We start from the raw sequence: 19536 nt of genomic DNA on the forward strand, positions 1-19536 counted from the left end.
CGCTGCCAAAACATTAGGACTCAAACTTCCTCTAGTTATCGGGCAACGTCGGTAGCCTAGTTGACAACACACTGCTCTTGAACTACAGGGGTCCCGGGTTCGAATCCCACCCGAGGAACATGATATTTTGTTCACGGAATATTTTTGTTCACGGGACTCGGGAAAGTATCCTGAGTTTACAGTGCTAACACACATCGGTGTATGGGTCAAAAACAAAATTAATTTTCTCTATAATATTTATTTGTATAATGTTATTATTGTTGTTATTATTTATAACGCTTACTGGTATAACTGGTATGTATCTGGTAACTGTTTTAAACAGTGTTTACATCAATTAACTAGGTCAGACTTGTTCTCTCTAATCCGAAGGCGGGTTCACTTATGTTTGAAAAGGAGGGAGCTACTGCCTTAGTTAAAAGACATTGTTTTCGTATCTACTCTTGTTAGAAACTCTTGTTTTTTTTGTATAGATTAGTATCCTGTTTAAAGGAACGTTACAGAATTGGTAAGAAACAAAATTGTGAAAATCACAGATGTACATAAAACTTACACGGTCTAATGATAATGATTGTTGAAAACATCCCTTGAAGTATTTATGTCTGAAGTCTCATATTTGTTAAGAAATAAATAATTTAACCTTGCGTTTGTTATTTTTTTTGTTTGCATCAATGTCATGCAAAATGTGTAATCGTTTTTTGACTATTATTTTTCTCGTGACCCAGATGGCCGATCAGTTTGAAACTTTAACGGATTTGTCAGTTTATGTATATGGTGGATTACATAAAGTGCTTACACTGCCAGCAACTATTTTGATTTTAAGATCAAAAGGGGGCCCTTGATATTAAAAGGAACAGTTTTGTTTTAATTTGTTTTAAGGATCTGTGTTGAGAATATTGAAAGAAATACAGGATTATTGTTTGTTTGCGGGAAAAAAAAATATACTAATTTCTGTCAAAAAACAAGGTTTGATGATGACGAAATACAGTTCATGTGTCATTAATTTATCTTTGGTACGAGAAGAAAGCCCTTGAAAATGGCGATCCGATTGTGGTAAAATTGTTAAGATTGAGCATGAAACTGGGATCGAATTATCCGTTCAAACTGTTTTTTTTTTTTTTTTTTTTTTTTTTTTGTCAGACAGCTCTGTGCACAAAACTCTCAAGGGCATGCTGTTGAAATCGTGTCTGAGCAACCCCGCTTACTGGAGCTTTTTGTTATTATGAAGTGTATAAGTCGCCCTATACTTTTGAAAAACGGATGCAGGGACATGCCAGAATGACTCAGTTACAAACTTCATCTCTTTAGCATTTTTAGCTACATAATTATTTCAGAGCATGGCTGAAATATTTATTTTTCGGGCCAATTTTTGAATGAATATCAATGTAAACAGCTGGATCGTGATTTTTAACCAAGATTCCTAGTTTTGTTTCTTATCAAGTTTATTTGCCTGAAAATTTGCCCACATTTTCCTCCCCTAGTTTTATGCAAAATGGCGGCCACATTGAATTTTGAAATACTTTAAGTGTAAAAAAGTACCAACCTAACTTTATTAGCAACATTTTGGCAGTCGGCTTGTTCTTTGTAGTTATGTCAATGAGAGATTTGTGTACGGTTTCAGGGGAAAAACGGTGGCCATTTTGTTTTTTACGTAAAAATGCACTTTCGCCGGATAAATATGCAAATTGCTAAATATTCAAAAATACACAAAACATACTTAAAAGTCTTATAGCCTTGAAATGGAAAACTATTGATAGATTCTTGAAATCTTTATTCTCTGCTTAATTTTATATGGGGAGTCCCTGGGCCCGTCGAGTTATTCTCCCTCCAAGAAAAAACACCCCTTCACAAGTTTAATTTTAAAAACGTCAACAACCCCCAGGTCACAATTGGGCAACATTTTTGTACATTGAAACACCTTCTGGGGGCTCTCAAATCTGTCTTATATAGAATATTAGGTGGTTGAAATCGTTTCTGAGCAACCCCGCCTACTTGAGTTTTTTTCTATCAAGAAGTGTGCAAGTCGCCCTGAACCTTTAAAAAATAGACGCAGGAACATGCCAAATGACTAAGGTACAAACTGCATCTCCCTAGCATTTTTTGTTCCAGGGTTATTCCAGAGTGTTGCTGAACGTTTTTAATTGTCCGGGCCTATTTTTTGAATGACCCCCTTATTGTTGGTTGGAATCCTGACTGCGCCGTGTCTTGGTGTACGTTTTATACACGCACAGTGTACGTCAATTTCTAATGGGTGCCTGCTCGCGCCGTGTGCAAGTCGCCCTAAACCTTTAAAAAATGGACGTAGGAACATTCCTGGAAGAGGAGAGGAAAGCCCTTGAACATGGCAATCCTGTGGTGTTAAAATTTTGAAGATTGAGCATGAAACTGGGATCGAAATTACCCGTTGTACATGTTGTTTTTCTCTCCGACAGCTCTGTGCACAAAACTCACATAGTGGAGGTTGTTGAAATCGTTTCTGAGCAACCCCGCAAGGCGGGACAAACTGTAACAGTATACTGTTCAGCTTCATCAAAGGTCTTAGCATCCGTCACAAAGAGGGAGCAATGATCACCAAAACTTGTCTATGGACTGATGCAGAACATGCATGGATATACCATCAGGAAATGCGTCTGAAGGAGAGCTGAAACAGTGAAGTTTGCCGCCATTTTGAGCGCCGAGTGATAGCGTCTGAAGACGGCAGGACGTTTCTAACTCAACAAGTGGTAAGCTGTTGTAAGCCGTAACCCCGCCTGTCTATACTCTAAGTTAACTGTTTTAAATGTATTTTATTTCATTCCGAAACGGGGAGGGTAACATTGTAATAAAAAATAACAATAATTTAGAAATGGTTTAGACAATGGTTTAGACAGATGTTTTAAAAGTAGAATACAATGATCTACACACATTTGTCACAAAATTGCATGGTTTTTTCTACTACTTAACGAACTAACACGGTCGGCCATTTATGGAAGCAAAACATTTTGACTCCCAAAAATGGCCGGCCGTGTTTGTCGACAAGTTATAAAAGGAAACCCACGCAATGAGTGGTTACTTGGAGTGATACTTGTGTGGATCATTATGTTCCACTTTTAAAATATATTTATAATCATATGTAATAAGACCAACTCGACTGATCCAAGGCAACGTGTTCCTTTAACTAATAACAAAACACATACATTGGTAAAGCCTTGTTCACACAGTTTGATTTTTTAGACGGTAAATAAAAAGACATACTTTGCAACGCAATGAATTATAGCTTCATCAGGAGTGTCCATAAAAAAAATTACATCTATCTTCCCTACAAAGAATTTTAAAAGTCTTTGTTTTATCAATAACATAAACCAACATAATATTCATAAGGTCGTTGTTTAATGGGCAATTTCAGGCACAAAATGGATTTCTGTATCAACATCAAGGTGACAATGAGGGCAAATTTTTTGGATAATGGAAACTTTAAGGAAACTTTTTGCCAATTATTTGGCTTGACTCTAACCCAGCAAACCTCCCTAGAGTTCAATAAGTAGGTTGAGTGAAGAGCATCTGAATTGGGCCAAAGAACGGCGATATTATAATTAACACAACGTAAATATAACTGAAACTCAAACTGGGTTTGAAGATACGGTACGGATATGTCCTGAGCTTATTCCTTTGGCCAGAACTAGTTATATAGCCATTATGCAATCTATTGTACCAATTAGAGTTAAACACGTAACGTTTCACATTCCTTTGGCTATATAGATGGCACAGTTCCTATTAAGCATGAGAAATACCGATGTTTTGTGGCCAAGCCCTTGTGTTTGATCACAGAGAATGTACAGAATTGTTATCGCTCCATTTCAACCAGTTTAAACTTAGCATATGTACAAAGGAAAACGACAAAATTCGTCCCGGAATAAATCGGGTGTACGTATGGCTAACCGATGACGCGGTAAACTTGTAGAGATTGGGCATTAATCTGGAGTCGAAACGACCTTAACAAATCTGCGAACTTTTATTAGACAGCTCTGTGCACAAAAATCCCTTTTGGGAGACTGTTGAGCACAGTTCTGATTCCCCTTTACTTGTTGTTTTCCGCTATCAAGAAATTGTCCAAGCCGCCCTAAAACTTTTACAATTTGGATACAGGGATATGCCAGGTAGAGTCGGGTACAACGACTCCGTGTCTGTAGCATGTTTAATTTCAGAGTTATTGAAGAGTTCGTCTCAGATTTATTTTAAAACCATTCAACAAAACAATCCGTCTGCTTTTTCTGTATAGCCCATGCATACAACTTTGGGGTGGTACTACTCCCTGGCTTCTAGCGTCGCCTTGAGAATCTCCATAGCACTAATTTTTGTACGAGAGGAAAGCCCTTGAAATTGTCAATCCAATGGTGCTAAACTTGTTTAGATTGAGCAAAGATTTTTGGTTAAATTGACCCGTTGTACTTTTGATTTTCTCTGTGCACAAAAATCCCGTAGGGAGGCTTGTTGAGTTCGTTTCGGAGCACAGCCGCCTACTTTAATTTTCGGTATCAAGAAGTCTGGAAGCCGCTCTAAAACTTTGAAATTTAGATTAAGGGACATGCCATGATGACGCAGGTTTAAACTGCGTCTCTCTAGCTTTTTTAGTTCCAGAATGATTCAAAAGCATAGCTGAAAGTTTTTTCAAGTCCGGGCTTTTTTTAACGCATGTATTTGTTTTCTCCAATAATCACCACATGCCGTGTATATCATGCATTAAATGTCCCAAATTTATGGGGTGTGTATGGTCTACTCCCTGGCCTGTAGCCTCGCTTTGAGAATCCGCATAGCACTAATTTTGGTACGAGAGGAAAGCCCTTGAAATTCTACATCCAATGGTGCTAAACTTGTTTAGATTGAGTAATGATTGTGGGTCAAATTTACCCGTTGAACTTTTCATTTTCTCTGTGCACAAAAATCCCGTAGGGAGGCTTGTTGAGTTCGTTTCGGAGCACAGCCGCCTACTTTTAATTTTCGGTATCAAGAAGTCTGGAAGCCGCTCTAAAACTTTGAAATTTAGATTAAGGGACATGCCATGATGACGCAGGTTTAAACTGCGTCTCTCTAGCTTTTTTAGTTCCAGAATGATTCAAAAGCATAGCTGAAAGTTTTTTCAAGTCCGGGCTTTTTTTAACGCATGTATTTGTTTTCTCCAATAATCACCACATGCCGTGTATATCATGCATTAAATGTCCCAAATTTATGGGGTGTGTATGGTCTACTCCCTGGCCTGTAGCCTCGCTTTGAGAATCCGCATAGCACTAATTTTGGTACGAGAGGAAAGCCCTTGAAATTCTACATCCAATGGTGCTAAACTTGTTTAGATTGAGTAATGATTGTGGGTCAAATTTACCCGTTGAACTTTTCATTTTCTCTGTGCACAAAAATCCCGTAGGGAGGCTTGTTGAGTTCGTTTCGGAGCACAGCCGCCTACTTTTAATTTTCGGTATCAAGAAGTCTGGAAGCCGCTCTAAAACTTTGAAATTTAGATTAAGGGACATGCCATGATGACGCAGGTACAAACTGCGTCTCTCTAGCATTTTTAGTTCCAGAATGATTCAAAAGCATAGCTGAAGTTGTTTCAAGTCCGGGCTTTTTTTTAACGCATGTATTTGTTTTCTCCAATAATCACCACATGCCGTGTATATCATGCATTAAATGTCCCAAATTTATGGGGTGTGTATGGTCTACTCCCTGGCCTCTAGCGTCGCTTTGATAATCCCCATAGCACTAATGTTGGTACGAGAGGAAAGCCCTTGAAATTCTCCATCCAATGGTGCTAAACTTGTTTAGATTGAGTAATGATTGTGGGTCAAATTGACCCGTTGAACTTTTGATTTTCTCTGTGCACAAAAATCCCGTAGGGAGGCTTGTTGAGTTCGTTTCGGAGCACAGCCGCCTACTTTAATTTTCGGTATCAAGAAGTCTGGAAGCCGCTCTAAAACTTTGAAATTTAGATTAAGGGACATGCCATGATGACGCAGGTTTAAACTGCGTCTCTCTAGCTTTTTTAGTTCCAGAATGATTCAAAAGCATAGCTGAAAGTTTTTTCAAGTCCGGGCTTTTTTTAACGCATGTATTTGTTTTCTCCAATAATCACCACATGCCGTGTATATCATGCATTAAATGTCCCAAATTTATGGGGTGTGTATGGTCTACTCCCTGGCCTGTAGCCTCGCTTTGAGAATCCGCATAGCACTAATTTTGGTACGAGAGGAAAGCCCTTGAAATTCTACATCCAATGGTGCTAAACTTGTTTAGATTGAGTAATGATTGTGGGTCAAATTTACCCGTTGAACTTTTCATTTTCTCTGTGCACAAAAATCCCGTAGGGAGGCTTGTTGAGTTCGTTTCGGAGCACAGCCGCCTACTTTTAATTTTCGGTATCAAGAAGTCTGGAAGCCGCTCTAAAACTTTGAAATTTAGATTAAGGGACATGCCATGATGACGCAGGTACAAACTGCGTCTCTCTAGCATTTTTAGTTCCAGAATGATTCAAAAGCATAGCTGAAGTTGTTTCAAGTCCGGGCTTTTTTTTAACGCATGTATTTGTTTTCTCCAATAATCACCACATGCCGTGTATATCATGCATTAAATGTCCCAAATTTATGGGGTGTGTATGGTCTACTCCCTGGCCTCTAGCGTCGCTTTGATAATCCCCATAGCACTAATGTTGGTACGAGAGGAAAGCCCTTGAAATTCTCCATCCAATGGTGCTAAACTTGTTTAGATTGAGTAATGATTGTGGGTCAAATTGACCCGTTGAACTTTTCATTTTCTCTGTGCACAAAAATCCCGTAGGGAGGCTTGTTGAGTTCGTTTCGGAGCACAGCCGCCTACTTTAATTTTCGGTATCAAGAAGTCTGGAAGCCGCTCTAAAACTTTGAAATTTAGATTAAGGGACATGCCATGATGACGCAGGTTTAAACTGCGTCTCTCTAGCTTTTTTAGTTCCAGAATGATTCAAAAGCATAGCTGAAAGTTTTTTCAAGTCCGGGCTTTTTTTAACGCATGTATTTGTTTTCTCCAATAATCACCACATGCCGTGTATATCATGCATTAAATGTCCCAAATTTATGGGGTGTGTATGGTCTACTCACTGGCCTCTAGCCTCGCTTTGAGAATCCGCATAGCACTAATTTTGGTACGAGAGGAAAGCCCTTGAAATTCTCCATCCAATGGTGCTAAACTTGTTTAGATTGAGTAATGATTGTGGGTCAAATTGCCCGTTGAACTTTTGATTTTCTCTGTGCACAAAAATCCCGTAGGGAGGCAGGCTTGTTGAGTTCGTTTCGGAGCACAGCCGCCTGCTTTTAATTTTCGGTGTCAAGAAGTCTGGAAGCCGCTCTAAAACTTTGAATGTTAGATTTAGGGACATGCCATGATGACGCAGGTACAAACTGCGTCTCTCTAGCATTTTTAGTTCCAGAATGATTCAAAAGCATAGCTGAAAGTTTATTTATGTCCGGGCTTTTTTTAACGCATGTATTTGTTTTCTCCAATAATCACCGCATGCCGTGTATATCATGCATTAAATGTCCCAAATTTATGGGGTGTGTATGGTTTACTCCCTGGCCTGTAGCCTCGCTTTGAGAATCCGCATAGCACTAATTTTGGTACGATAAGAAAGCCCTTGAAATTCTCCATCCAATGGTGCTAAACTTGTTTAGATTGAGTAATGATTGTGGGTAAAATTGACCCGTTGAACTTTTGATTTTCTCTGTGCACAAAAATCCCTTAGGGAGGCTTGTTGAGTTCGTTTCGAAGCACAGCCGCCTTCATTTAATTTTCGGTATCAAGAAGTCTGGAAGCCGCTCTAAAACTTTGAAATTTGACGTTAGGGACATGTCAGAATGACGCAGGTACAAACTGCGTCTCTCTAGCGTTTTTAGTTCCAGAATGATTCAAAAGCATAGCTGAAAGTTTTTTCAAGTCCGGGCTTTTTTTAACGCATGTATTTGTTTTCTCCAATAATCACCACATGCCGTGTATATCATGCATTAAATGTCCCAAATTTATGGGGTGTGTATGGTCTACTCCCTGGCCTTTAGCTTCGTTTTTAGAATCCGCATAGCACTAATTTTGGTACGATAAGAAAGCCCTTGAAATTCTCCATCCAATGGTGCTAAACTTGTTTAGATTGAGTAATGATTGTGGGTCAAATTGACCCGTTGAACTTTTGATTTTCTCTGTGCACAAAAAACCCTTAGGGAGGCTTGTTGAGTTCGTTTCGAAGCACAGCCGCCTACTTTTAGTTTTCGGTATCAAGAAGTCCGGAAGCCGCTCTAAAACTTTGAAATTTAGATTAAGGGACATGCCATGATGACGCAGGTGCAAATTGCGTCTCTCTAGCATTTTTAGTTCCAGAATGATTCAAAAGCATAGCTGAAGTTTTTTCAAGTCCGGGCTATTTTTTAACGCATGTATTTGTTTTCTCCAATAATCACCACATGCCGTGTATATCATGCATTAAATGTCCCAAATTTATGGGGTGTGTATGGTCTACTCACTGGCCTCTAGCCTCGCTTTGAGAATCCGCATAGCACTAATTTTGGTACGAGAGGAAAGCCCTTGAAATTCTCCATCCAATGGTGCTAAACTTGTTTAGATTGAGTAATGATTGTGGGTCAAATTGACCCTTTTGAACTTTTGATTTTCTCTGTGCACAAAAATCCCGTAGTGAGGCTTGTTGAGTTCGTTTCGGAGCACAGCCGTCTGCTTTTAATTTTCGGTATCAAGAAGTCTGGAAGCCGCTCTAAAACTTTGAATGTTAGATTTAGGGACATGCCATGATGACGCAGGTACAAACTGCGTCTCTCTAGCAGTTTTAGTTCCAGAATGATTCAAAAGCATAGCTGAAAGTTTTTTCAAGTCCGGGCTTTTTTTTAACGCATGTATTTGTTTTCTCCAATAATCACCACATGCCGTGTATATCATGCATTAAATGTCCCAAATTTATGGGGTGTGTATGGTCTACTCCCTGGCCTGTAGCCTCGCTTTGAGAATCCCCATAGCACTAATTTTGGTACGATAAGAAAGCCCTTGAAATTCTCCATCCAATGGTGCTAAACTTGTTTAGATTGAGTAATGATTGTGGGTCAAATTGACCCGTTGAACTTTTGATTTTCTCTGTGCACAAAAATCCCGTAGGGAGGCTTGTTGAGTTCGTTTCGGAGCACAGCCGTCTGCTTTTAATTTTCGGTATCAAGAAGTCTGGAAGCCGCTCTACAACTTTGAAATTTAGATTTAGGATAATGCCATGATGACGCAGGTACAAACTGCGTCTCTCTAGCAGTTTTAGTTCCAGAATGATTCAAAAGCATAGCTGAAAGTTTTTTCAAGTCCGGGCTTTTTTTTAACGCATGTATTTGTTTTCTCCAATAATCACCACATGCCGTGTATATCATGCATTAAACTTCCCAAATTTATGGGGTGTGTATGGTCTACTCCCTGGCCTGTAGCCTCGCTTTGAGAATCCCCATAGCACTAATTTTGGTACGATAAGAAAGCCCTTGAAATTCTCCATCCAATGGTGCTAAACTTGTTTACATTGAGTAATGATTGTGGGTAAAATTGACCCGTTGAACTTTTGATTTTCTCTGTGCACAAAAATCCCTTAGGGAGGCTTGTTGAGTTCGTTTCGAAGCACAGCCGCCTTCATTTAATTTTCGGTATCAAGAAGTCTGGAAGCCGCTCTAAAACTTTGAAATTTGACGTTAGGGACATGTCAGAATGACGCAGGTACAAACTGCGTCTCTCTAGCGTTTTTAGTTCCAGAATGATTCAAAAGCATAGCTGAAAGTTTTTTCAAGTCCGGGCTTTTTTTAACGCATGTATTTGTTTTCTCCAATAATCACCACATGCCGTGTATATCATGCATTAAATGTCCCAAATTTATGGGGTGTGTATGGTCTACTCCCTGGCCTTTAGCTTCGTTTTTAGAATCCGCATAGCACTAATTTTGGTACGATAAGAAAGCCCTTGAAATTCTCCATCCAATGGTGCTAAACTTGTTTAGATTGAGTAATGATTGTGGGTCAAATTGACCCGTTGAACTTTTGATTTTCTCTGTGCACAAAAAACCCTTAGGGAGGCTTGTTGAGTTCGTTTCGAAGCACAGCCGCCTACTTTTAGTTTTCGGTATCAAGAAGTCCGGAAGCCGCTCTAAAACTTTGAAATTTAGATTAAGGGACATGCCATGATGACGCAGGTGCAAACTGCGTCTCTCTAGCATTTTTAGTTCCAGAATGATTCAAAAGCATAGCTGAAATTTTTTCAAGTCCGGGCTATTTTTTAACGCATGTATTTGTTTTCTCCAATAATCACCACATGCCGTGTATATCATGCATTAAATGTCCCAAATTTATGGGGTGTGTATGGTCTACTCACTGGCCTCTAGCCTCGCTTTGAGAATCCGCATAGCACTAATTTTGGTACGAGAGGAAAGCCCTTGAAATTCTCCATCCAATGGTGCTAAACTTGTTTAGATTGAGTAATGATTGTGGGTCAAATTGACCCGTTGAACTTTTGATTTTCTCTGTGCACAAAAATCCCGTAGGGAGGCAGGCTTGTTGAGTTCGTTTCGGAGCACAGCCGCCTGCTTTTAATTTTCGGTGTCAAGAAGTCTGGAAGCCGCTCTAAAACTTTGAATGTTAGATTTAGGGACATGCCATGATGACGCAGGTACAAACTGCGTCTCTCTAGCATTTTTAGTTCCAGAATGATTCAAAAGCATAGCTGAAAGTTTATTCATGTCCGGGCTTTTTTTAACGCATGTATTTGTTTTCTCCAATAATCACCGCATGCCGTGTATATCATGCATTAAATGTCCCAAAATTATGGGGTGTGTATGGTTTACTCCCTGGCCTGTAGCCTCGCTTTGAGAATCCCCTTAGCATTAATTTTGGTACGAGAGGAAAGCCCTTGAAATTCTCCATCCAATGGTGCTAAACTTTGTTTAGATTGAGTAATGATTGTGGGTCAAATTGACCCGTTGAACTTTTGATTTCCTCTGTGCACAAAAATCCCTTAGGGAGGCTTGTTGAGTTCGTTTCCAAGCACAGCCGCCTACTTTTTATTTTCGGTATCAAGAAGTCTGGAAGCCGCTCTAAAACTTTGAAATTTAGGTTTAGGGTAATGCCATGATGACGCAGGTACAAACTGCGTCTCTCTAGCATTTTTAGTTCCAGAATGATTCAAAAGCATAGCTGAAAGTTTTTTCAAGTCCGGGCTTTTTTTAACGCATGTATTTGTTTTCTCCAATAATCACCACATGCCGTGTATATCATGCATTAAATGTCCCAAATTTATGGGGTGTGTATGGTCTACTCACTGGCTTCTAGCCTCGCTTTGAGAATCCGCATAGCACTAATTTTGGTACGAGAGGAAAGCCCTTGAAATTCTCCATCCAATGGTGCTAAACTTGTTTAGATTGAGTAATGATTGTGGGTCAAATTGCCCGTTGAACTTTTGATTTTCTCTGTGCACAAAAATCCCGTAGGGAGGCAGGCTTGTTGAGTTCGTTTCGGAGCACAGCCGCCTGCTTTTAATTTTCGGTGTCAAGAAGTCTGGAAGCCGCTCTAAAACTTTGAATGTTAGATTTAGGGACATGCCATGATGACGCAGGTACAAACTGCGTCTCTCTAGCATTTTTAGTTCCAGAATGATTCAAAAGCATAGCTGAAAGTTTATTCATGTCCGGGCTTTTTTTAACGCATGTATTTGTTTTCTCCAATAATCACCGCATGCCGTGTATATCATGCATTAAATGTCCCAAAATTATGGGGTGTGTATGGTTTACTCCCTGGCCTGTAGCCTCGCTTTGAGAATCCCCTTAGCATTAATTTTGGTACGAGAGGAAAGCCCTTGAAATTGTCCATCCAATGGTGCTAAACTTTGTTTAGATTGAGTAATGATTGTGGGTCAAATTGACCCGTTGAACTTTTGATTTCCTCTGTGCACAAAAATCCCTTAGGGAGGCTTGTTGAGTTCGTTTCCAAGCACAGCCGCCTACTTTTTATTTTCGGTATCAAGAAGTCTGGAAGCCGCTCTAAAACTTTGAAATTTAGGTTTAGGGTAATGCCATGATGACGCAGGTACAAACTGCGTCTCTCTAGCATTTTTAGTTCCAGAATGATTCAAAAGCATAGCTGAAAGTTTTTTCAAGTCCGGGCTTTTTTTAACGCATGTATTTGTTTTCTCCAATAATCACCACATGCCGTGTATATCATGCATTAAATGTCCCAAATTTATGGGGTGTGTATGGTCTACTCACTGGCTTCTAGCCTCGCTTTGAGAATCCGCATAGCACTAATTTTGGTACGAGAGGAAAGCCCTTGAAATTCTCCATCCAATGGTGCTAAACTTGTTTAGATTGAGTAATGATTGTGGGTCAAATTGCCCGTTGAACTTTTGATTTTCTCTGTGCACAAAAATCCCTTAGGGAGGCAGGCTTGTTGAGTTCGTTTCGGAGCACAGCCGCCTGCTTTTAATTTTCGGTGTCAAGAAGTCTGGAAGCCGCTCTAAAACTTTGAATGTTAGATTTAGGGACATGCCATGATGACGCAGGTACAAACTGCGTCTCTCTAGCATTTTTAGTTCCCGAATGATTCAAAAGCATAGCTGAAAGTTTATTCATGTCCGGGTTTTTTTTAACGCATGTATTTGTTTTCTCCAATAATCACCGCATGCCGTGTATATCATGCATTAAATGTCCCAAATTTATGGGGTGTGTATGGTTTACTCCCTGGCCTGTAGCCTCGCTTTGAGAATCCCCTTAGCATTAATTTTGGTACGATAAGAAAGCCCTTGAAATTCTCCATCCAATGGTGCTAAACTTGTTTAGATTGAGTAATGATTGTGGGTCAAATTGACCCTTTTGAACTTTTGATTTTCTCTGTGCACAAAAATCCCGTAGGGAGGCTTGTTGAGTTCGTTTCGGAGCACAGCCGTCTGCTTTTAATTTTCGGTATCAAGAAGTCTGGAAGCCGCTCTATAACTTTGGTTTAGGTTTAGGGTAATGCCATGATGACGCAGGTACAAACTGCGTCTCTCTAGCATTTTTAGTTCCAGAATGATTCAAAAGCATAGCTGAAAGTTTTTTCAAGTCCGGGCTTTTTTTAACGCATGTATTTGTTTTCTCCAATAATCACCACATGCCGTGTTTATCATGCAATAAATGTCCCAAATTTATGGGGTGTGTATGGTCTACTCCCTGGCCTCTAGCTTCGTTTTGAGAATCCGCATAGCACTAATTTTGGTACGAGAGGAAAGCCCTTGAAATTCTCCATCCAATGGTGCTAAACTTGTTTAGATTGAGTAATGATTGTGGGTCAAATTGACCCGTTGAACTTTTGATTTTCTCTGTGCACAAAAATCCCGTAGGGAGGCTTGTTGAGTTCGTTTCGGAGCACAGCCGTCTGCTTTTAATTTTCGGTATCAAGAAGTCTGGAAGCCGCTCTACAACTTTGAAATTCTAGATTGAGGGACATGCCATGATGACGCAGGTACAAACTGCGTCTCTCTAGCATTTTTAGTTCCAGAATGATTCAAAAGCATAGCTGAAAGTTTATTCATTATTTCGTGAAAATGTAACGCTAAAGGTTTTTTTTTTTTTTTTTTTTTTTTTTTTTTTTTTATATTTGTATATACTAGAATATTTATTTAATGTTCGTTTTTGCTATGTAATAGCATTATTTAGTATGATTCTTTATTAATGTGGATTGAGTGATGTATGTTGTCATTTGTAGAATAAACGGAGTAGAATAACTCCAATCGAAAGAAAAAAAAAATCGTGACTTCTTATAGCACGTTTATATGCAGTACGCCGTGTTTGTTTACATTTCACCCACTATGTCACGTGAGGCACGGAGCGCAATCGGTCTATTGATTATGACCATGAAAACACCAGTTTTTAAGCACCAACACTGTAGCGCAGTGCGTAAGGTGCTGGGACTGTTTCAGCAACTCGGATCACCCGGTCCGGGTTCGAATACCGTCTGTCTCTAATATAGATTCAAGGCTTTTTGCTGCCCCTGATAGGACAGTGTGATTGGGATCTGCCTTGTTTTCTCCCCTAAAGGGACAGGGCCCGCGTGGTGGCTAGGGTTCGAAGCAGGGGGGGATGTGCTCTGGGTCGGATGCAAATCCTGAAGGGTTCTATATGGCAAAGGGGAGGGGCCAGTGTGTGCCATTAACTGAACCGGCGCCTGAATGCCTGACACTTCCGGAGCGTAACCTTTTATATTTTTCCACCAGATTAAATTTGCATTCTTCAATTTCTTTATTGTTCTATTTGTCTTACCCGCTGCCAAAACATTAGGACTCAAACTTCCTCTAGTTATCGGGCAACGTCGGTAGCCTAGTTGACAACACACTGCTCTTGAACTTCAGGGGTCCCGGGTTCGAATCCCACCCGAGGAACATGATATTTTGTTCACGGAATATTTTTGTTCACGGGACTCGGGAAAGTATCCTGAGTTTACAGTGCTAACACACATCGGTGTATGGGTCAAAAACAAAATTAATTTTCTCTATAATATTTATTTGTATAATGCTATTATTGTTGTTATTATTTATAACGCTTACTGGTATAACTGGTATGTATCTGGTAACTGTTTTAAACAGTGTTTACATCAATTAACTAGGTCAGACTTGTTCTCTCTAATCCGAAGGCGGGTTCACTTGTTAGAAACTCTTGTTTTTTTTGTATAGATTAGTATCCTGTTTAAAGGAACGTTACAGAATTGGTAAGAAACAAAATCGTGAAAATCACAGATGTACATAAAACTTACACGGTCTAATGATAATGATTGTTGAAAACATCCCTTGAAGTATTTATGTCTGAAGTCTCATATTTGTTAAGAAATAAATAATTTAACCTTGCGTTTGTTATTTTTTTTGTTTGCATCAATGTCATGCAAAATGTGTAATCGTTTTTTGACTATTATTTTTCTCGTGACCCAGATGGCCGATCAGTTTGAAACTTTAACGGATTTGTCAGTTCATGTATATGGTGGATTACATAAAGTGCTTACACTGCCAGCAACTATTTTGATTTTAAGATCAAAAGGGGGCCCTTGATATTAAAAGGAACAGTTTTGTTTTAATTTGTTTTAAGGATCTGTGTTGAGAATATTGAAAGAAATACAGGATTATTGTTTGTTTGCGGAAAAAAAAAATATACTAATTTCTGTCAAAAAACAAGGTTTGATGATGACGAAATACAGTTCATGCGTCATTAATGTATCTTTGGTACGAGAAGAAAGCCCTTGAAAATGGCGATCCGATTGTGGTAAAATTGTTAAGATTGAGCATGAAACTGGGATCGAATTATCCGTTCAAACTGTTTGTTTTTTTTTTTTTTTTTTTTTTTGTCAGACAGCTCTGTGCACAAAACTCTCATAGGGCATGCTGTTGAAATCGTGTCTGAGCAACCCCGCTTACTGGAGCTTTTTGTTATCATGAAGTGTATAAGTCGCCCTATACTTTTGAAAAACGGATGCAGGGACATGCCAGAATGACTCAGTTACAAACTTCATCTCTTTAGCATTTTTAGCTACATAATTATTTCAGAGCATGGCTGAAATATTTATTTTTCGGGCCAATTTTTGAATGAATATCAATGTAAACAGCTGGATCGTGATTTTTAACCAAGATTCCTAGTTTTGTTTCTTATCAAGTTTATTTGCCTGAAAATTTGCCCACATTTTCCTCCCCTAGTTTTATGCAAAATGGCGGCCACATTGAATTTTGAAATACTTTAAGTGTAAAAAAGTACCAACCTAACTTTATTAGCAACATTTTGGCAGTCGGCTTGTTCTTTGTAGTTATGTCAATGAGAGATTTGTGTACGGTTTCAGGGGAAAAACGGTGGCCATTTTGTTTTTTACGTAAAAATGCACTTTCGCCGGATAAATATGCAAATTGCTAAATATTCAAAAATACACAAAAAATACTTAAAAGTCTTATAGCCTTGAAATGGAAAACTATTGATAGATTCTTGAAATCTTTATTCTCTGCTTAATTTTATATGGGGAGTCCCTGGGCCCTTCGAGTTATTCTCCCTCCAAGAAAAAACACCCCTTCACAAGTTTAATTTTAAAAACGTCAACAACCCCCAGGTCACAATTGGGCAACATTTTTGTACATTGAAACACCTTCTGGGGGCTCTCAAATCTGTCTTATATAGAATATTAGGTGGTTGAAATCGTTTCTGAGCAACCCCGCCTACTTGAGTTTTTTTCTATCAAGAAGTGTGCAAGTCGCCCTGAACCTTTAAAAAATAGACGCAGGAACATGCCAAATGACTAAGGTACAAACTGCATCTCCCTAGCATTTTTTGTTCCAGGGTTTTTCCAGAGTGTTGCTGAACGTTTTTAATTGTCCGGGCCTATTTTTTGAATGACCCCCTTATTGTTGGTTGGAATCCTGACTGCGCCGTGTCTTGGTGTACGTTTTATACACGCACAGTGTACGTCAATTTCTAATGGGTGCCTGCTCGCGCCGTGTGCAAGTCGCCCTAAACCTTTAAAAAATGGACGTAGGAACATTCCTGGAAGAGGAGAGGAAAGCCCTTGAACATGGCAATCCTGTGGTGTTAAAATTTTGAAGATTGAGCATGAAACTGGGATCGAAATTACCCGTTGTACATGTTGTTTTTCTCTCCGACAGCTCTGTGCACAAAACTCACATAGTGGAGGTTGTTGAAATCGTTTCTGAGCAACCCCGCAAGGCGGGACAAACTGTAACAGTATACTGTTCAGCTTCATCAAAGGTCTTAGCATCCGTCACAAACAGGGAGCAATGATCACCAAAACTTGTCTATGGACTGATGCAGAACATGCATGGATATACCATCAGGAAATGCGTCTGAAGGAGAGCTGAAACAGTGAAGTTTGCCGCCATTTTGAGCGCCGAGTGATAGCGTCTGAAGACGGCAGGACGTTTCTAACTCAACAAGTGGTAAGCTGTTGTAAGCCGTAACCCCGCCTGTCTATACTCTAAGTTAACTGTTTTAAATGTATTTTATTTCATTCCGAAACGGGGAGGGTAACATTGTAATAAAAAATAACAATAATTTAGAAATGGTTTAGACAATGGTTTAGACAGATGTTTTAAAAGTAGAATACAATGATCTACACACATTTGTCACAAAATTGCATGGTTTTTTCTACTACTTAACGAACTAACACGGTCGGCCATTTATGGAAGCAAAACATTTTGACTCCCAAAAATGGCCGGCCGTGTTTGTCGACAAGTTATAAAAGGAAACCCACGCAATGAGTGGTTACTTGGAGTGATACTTGTGTGGATCATTATGTTCCACTTTTAAAATATATTTATAATCATATGTAATAAGACCAACTCGACTGATCCAAGGCAACGTGTTCCTTTAACTAATAACAAAACACATACATTGGTAAAGCCTTGTTCACACAGTTTGATTTTTTAGACGGTAAATAAAAAGACATACTTTGCAACGCAATGAATTATAGCTTCATCAGGAGTGTCCATAAAAAAAATTACATCTATCTTCCCTACAAAGAATTTTAAAAGTCTTTGTTTTATCAATAACATAAACCAACATAATATTCATAAGGTCGTTGTTTAATGGGCAATTTCAGGCACAAAATGGATTTCTGTATCAACATCAAGGTGACAATGAGGGCAAATTTTTTGGATAATGGAAACTTTAAGGAAACTTTTTGCCAATTATTTGGCTTGACTCTAACCCAGCAAACCTCCCTAGAGTTCAATAAGTAGGTTGAGTGAAGAGCATCTGAATTGGGCCAAAGAACGGCGATATTATAATTAACACAACGTAAATATAACTGAAACTCAAACTGGGTTTGAAGATACGGTACGGATATGTCCTGAGCTTATTCCTTTGGCCAGAACTAGTTATATAGCCATTATGCAATCTATTGTACCAATTAGAGTTAAACACGTAACGTTTCACATTCCTTTGGCTATATAGATGGCACAGTTCCTATTAAGCATGAGAAATACCGATGTTTTGTGGCCAAGCCCTTGTGTTTGATCACAGAGAATGTACAGCATTGTTATCACTCCATTTCAACCAGTTTAAACTTAGCATATGTACAAAGGAAAACGACAAAATTCGTCCCGGAATAAATCGGGTGTACGTATGGCTAACCGATGACGCGGTAAACTTGTAGAGATTGGGCATTAGTCTGGAGTCGAAATGACCTTAACAAATCTGTGAACTTTTATTAGACAGCTCTGTGCACAAAAATCCCTTTGGGAGACTGTTGAGCACAGTTCTGATTCCCCTTTACTTGTTGTTTTCCGCTATCGAGAAAATGTCCAAACCGCCCTAAAACTTTTACAATTCGGATACAGGGATATGCCAGGTAGAGTCGGGTACAACGACTCCGTGTCTGTAGCATGTTTAATTTCAGAGTAATTGAAGAGTTCGTCTCAGATTTATTTTAAAACCATTAAACAAAACAATTCGTCTGCTTTTTCTGTATAGCCCATGCATACAACTTTTGGGTGGTACTAATCCCTGGCCTCTAGCGTCACCTTGAGAATCTCAATAGCACTAATTTTTGTACGAGAGGAAAGCCCTTGAAGTTGTCCATCCAATGGAGATAAACTTGTTTCAATTGAGCAATGATTTGGGGTTAAATTGACCCGTTGTACTTTGGATTTTCTCTGTGCTCAAAAATCCCGTTGGGAGGCTTGTTGAGTTCGTTTCGGAGCACAGCCGCCTACTTTAAATTTTCGGTATCAAGAAAACTGGAAGCCGCTCTAAAACTTTGAAATTTGAAGTTAGGGACATGCCATGATGACGCAGGTACAAACTGCGTCTCTCTGGCGTTTTTAGTTCCAGAATGATTCAAAAGCATAGATGAAAGTTTTTTCAAGTCCGGGTTTTTTTTTTAACGCATGTATTTGTTTTCGACAATAATTACCACATGCCGTGTATATCATGCAATAAATGTCCCAAATTTATGGGGTGTGTATGGTCTACTCCCTGGCCTGTAGCCTCGCTTTGAGAATCCCCATAGCACTAATTTTGGTACGAGACGAAAGCCCTTGAAATTCTACATCCAATGGTGCTAAACTTGTTTAGATTGAGTAATGATTGTGGGTAAAATTGACCCGTTGAACTTTTGATTTTCTCTGTGCACAAAAATCCCCCAGGGAGGCTTGTTGAGTTCGTTTCGAAGCACAGCCGCCTTCATTTAATTTTCGGTATCAAGAAGTCTGGAAGCCGCTCTAAAACTTTGAAATTTGAAGTTAGGGACATGTCAGAATGACGCAGGTACAAACTGCGTCTCTCTAGCGTTTTTAGTTCCAGAATGATTCAAAAGCATAGCTGAAAGTTTTTTCAAGTCCGGGCTTTTTTTTAACGCATGTATTTGTTTTCTCCAATAATCACCACATGCCGTGTATATCATGCATTAAATGTCCCAAATTTATGGGGTGTGTATGGTCTACTCCCTGGCCTTTAGCTTCGTTTTGAGAATCCGCATAGCACTAATTTTGGTACGAGAGGAAAGCCCTTGA

The sequence above is a fragment of the Asterias amurensis genome, chromosome 13 (genome assembly GCF_032118995.1).
Source record: "Asterias amurensis chromosome 13, ASM3211899v1".
NCBI lineage: Eukaryota > Metazoa > Echinodermata > Asteroidea > Forcipulatida > Asteriidae > Asterias > Asterias amurensis.